This window comes from Oncorhynchus kisutch, linkage group LG19 (genome assembly GCF_002021735.2).
Source record: "Oncorhynchus kisutch isolate 150728-3 linkage group LG19, Okis_V2, whole genome shotgun sequence".
Classification (NCBI taxonomy): Eukaryota; Metazoa; Chordata; class Actinopteri; order Salmoniformes; family Salmonidae; genus Oncorhynchus; species Oncorhynchus kisutch.
In genome coordinates this window covers 48,883,071-48,887,434 of record NC_034192.2, presented here as the reverse complement: position 1 = coordinate 48,887,434, position 4,364 = coordinate 48,883,071, and positions in this window count along the sequence as shown.

Genomic DNA, 4,364 nt, shown 5'->3' with positions numbered 1-4,364 from the left:
ACGTTGTTTTTTTTTACTTGCCACCGCCACCAACTGCTAAAATGTTTTTCTTTTTTAACAGACAGATTCAATAACGATGGAAGTCACCAAAAATTAAATGAGCCTTGATTTTATGAGTAATATAGATGGACATATCATTGGATATCTTCCTCTGTATGCTTAAAGGAAAGGTTCACCCATTTTGAATGTTACATTGTTTTTGTGCATTTCTGAGTGATGGTCTATCGATTCCCTGGACCATTTTATGTTTTCATGTGTGTATCTGAGTTATTGGTATTCAATCAGGCAGAAAACTGTCCGGTATGATGTAGCACCGTGATAAATTTGCTCTCACTACTCTGGAAGTTAATAGGAATACGACTTTTAGATCGCAAACATTTCTATCATACATGTCAGATTTTAGTACTGGCTGATGTCATATTTTGGGAGGATTTCTTCTCCCAGACGAGCCATTGATCATATTTTGAGGAAATTCCTACCTCTAAAAATGTGTAACTTAACTGAGGGTCTTGCACATTTTTTCTATTTGTCTGCCTCTTTAGTCCAGGGTGCATTGCATTGTGCCGTTGCCAGAGATATTATAGAAAGGGGATAGGAATCCAATGAATGAAAGACCGTATAACGCCCCACCCAGTAGACTGTCGATCAATCGCGTTCACGTTGTCAAAACACCTTTCTAGCTACGTTACAAGTTATGTTGCACTTGGTGATGTCTGACTGTTTAATCCTAATGTTGTTGGTGCCGACGTGGATAACAATATCTAATCAAATCAAATTGTGTTAGTCACATGCGCTGAATACAACAACAACAATACCTTACAGTGAAATGCTTTTTCATTTTTAAATGTATTTATCATTTATTACAAAAAACACAAGGAAGGGGTAACATTAAAGTATTAGAACATGAAGGACAAACAATACAGCATCAAGACACTATCAAACATGTACCAGTCTTTCCGCAACAGAGACATATCCTTATGTGTGAGGGTGATAGTGGGTGATAGTGCATGATAGTGATATAAAATATGTCATAGTTTCCTTTCTCATGATGAAACTTGTGAAACCCGAACCCTCCAAGTAAAAGACAGAAGAAAACAGCAAACAACAATGTAAAAAAAGACTACTAATAATAATCCATTTAAAACAAAGGACATCAAGGACAACCGAAATCATAACAGCAATGCCAACTGTTTTATGTTTGTGTGCATGTCTGGCGCTTCTACATGTATGTGTGTGTTCTTGTATGTGTTTATTTGAATGAGAGTGTGTGTACATGAATGTGTATAAACACATGCAAGGCATCAGTCTCAGGCAAAGCGGCATTAGTTGTAAAAACACTGCCACTCAGTGTCATTCAAATGCACTTTTATTATGTTTTATTTAGACTTTTTTTCCCTTTATCTTTTGACCATCATTCTCTCTCTCACACAGCAGCTCCACTCCCACTTGTCTCCAATTCCACATACCAACCTTCAGCTTCCCTCAGCCCATCCCATCATTCTCTCTCTCACACAGCAGCTCCACTCCCACTTGTCTCCAATTCCACATACCAACCCTCAGCTTCCCTCAGCCCATCCCATCTATCTCTGCTGGCCACCCACTTCGTGTTTCTACGCAACTATGCTATGATGTTTAACGTACAATTTCAATCTATCTAATCGAATAGAATCTACAGATTATGTGTTGAAGATAAATACTTTTACTATATTAGCATATTAGCAATTGACTGACCCGGTCTCTCCAGATCTCCTAACAGTACTATTTCTAAGGTCAATTTTAGATCAATGCTATGCATTTTCAGCCATTCCTGAACCTGAGACCAGAAACAGGCTACCTGAGGGCAATACCAAACTAAATGGTCTATTGATTCTGTATCCTCACAACAAAATCTGCAGATCTTCGATGATTTTATGCCCCAAATATACAACATTTTGTTGGTGGCAAGAATTCTATATAATAATTTTAGCTGAAAAGCATGAAGTCTTGAATCTTGTGTTGTTTTATATATCAACTCATACACCCTGTACCATGGAATCGGTACATCAAAACCTCTTCAGAACTATTTTGCAATCTGTATGGTACAGTTGTCAACATCCTGGTCCTCAAATGAAACTGGTATACTTTCCTATTTATGCTATTTTTATTCCTCTGCCAGTTTTGACCCTTTAAATTGGGCAGACAGACCAGTTCCCTACCTCCGCTCGCTGCCACCCGCCTCCTCCATTTTTGGGGCAATGCTGTAATCAATTGGTTGTACTCTTGGATTGAGCAGACCTTCCCGTACAATTCTGATAACTCCACGAAGAACAAAACTCTACTAAATACAATTTACAATATAATTTAAGAACAAAATACCCCTTTCATACATCTTTCCCATAAATACAGGTATTTTATCAACCAGCACATTTGATTTCAGCCGTAATATTTGTTCTATCTTTTCAGGGGGATGAAATTGAAATTGTAGCCAGCTCTGCAAAAAGACAGATACTTTGATAAAAGTTTAATTTTCAATCAATCGAAAATGAGACATGGCAATCTGTACAAAGGCAAAAAGGCAATTTTTAAACATTGGATGAGATTTTCTTATTCATCTACTTGAGAACCATTTAGGGTTCAAATAAAACTTTTGAATGAGTGAAGCTTTTAGAGAGGTTTAGTGCTTTTATAATTAATCATTTCAACCCACCCAATTCATATTCATTATATAGATAGACTCGTTTTATTTTGTTTGGTTTAGTGTCCCAGATAAAGCAAAATATTTTTGCTCATATGATTTGAAAAACAATTCATCAGGATTCGGCAGCGCCATAAGTGAGTAAACTGATATATGACTAAGGAGTTAATCGGGGCAATTTTTCCATAAATAGACTGGTATTTACCTCTCCATGGTTGCAGGATCTTGTCTATTTTTACAAGTTTTCTATTGAAATTCATTGTGGAGAGCTTATTTATATATATTGTGATATGAATACTGAGTCTGTCTATTTCACCGTCAGCACATTTTATAGGTAAGCTGCAGGGTAATGTAAAAGTTGTATTTTTTAAGGATCCAATAGTTAATATTGCACACTTATCATAATTAGGTTTTAGTCCATAGAGTACAGAAAAGTTAACTAGATCTTCAATGAGACATTGCAGGGATCTAGCTTGCGGACTTAATGTAAAACTTGAGTCATCGACATAAATGGACACCTTTGTTTTTATGCCTTGTATTTCTAATCCTCTCATGTTGTTATTGGATCTGATTTTAATAGCAAGTATTTCAATGGCCATAACGAATAGATATGGTGACAGAGGAGATCCTTGTTTAACTCCTCTTGACAATCCCTCGGATGGGGCCACAGTGTCTCCTGACCCCTCCTGTCTCCAGTATTTATGCTGCAGTAGTTTATGTGTCGGGGGGCTAGGGTCAGTTTGTTATATCTGGAGTACTTCTCCTGTCCTATCCGGTGTCCTGTGTGAATTTAAGTATGCTCTCTCTAATTCTCTCTTTCTCTCTTTCTTTCTCTCTCTCGGAGGACCTGAGCCCTAGGACCATGCCTCAGGACTACCTGACATGATGACTCCTTGCTGTCCCCAGTCCACCTGGCCGTGCTGCTGTGATTATTATTATTTGACCATGCTGGTCATTTATGAACATTTGAACATCTTGGCCATGTTCTGTTATAATCTCCACCCGGCACAGCCAGAAGAGGACTGGCCACCCCACATAGCCTGGTTCCTCTCTAGGTTTCTTCCTAGGTTTTGGCCTTTCTATGGAGTTTTTCCTAACAACCGTGCTTCTACACCTGCATTGCTTGCTGTTTGGGGTTTTAGGCTGGGTTTCTGTACAGCACATTGAGATATCAGCTGATGTACGAAGGGCTATATAAATACATTTGATTTGATTTGATTTTGAATTCAAAACTCTCTGAGAAGTAGCCGCTATTTACTATTTTACACCTGGGGTTGCTATACATTATTTTGACCCATTTTATAAGAAAAAAATCCAGGCATTTATAAATAAAATCCAGTCTTACTTTATCAAATGCCTTTTCAAAATCTGCTATAAATACCATTCCTGGATTCTTATATGCTTCATGATGTTCTATTATTTCTAGTAGTTGTCGTATATTATCTCCAATGTATCGTCCATGTAAAAACCTGTCTGATCAGGATGAACAATACCTGTTAAAACCCCTTTAATTCTGAGTGCTATGCATTTTGCTAGTATTTTTGCATCACAACATTGAAGTGTAAGGGGCCACCAGTGTTTTAGAAAGAAAGTCTTTATATTTGCCATCTGGGTCTTGTTTTGATAATAGAGAAATCAGACCTTGCTGCTGAGTACCTGACAGACTACCGTTTCTATATGAGTAGTTAAA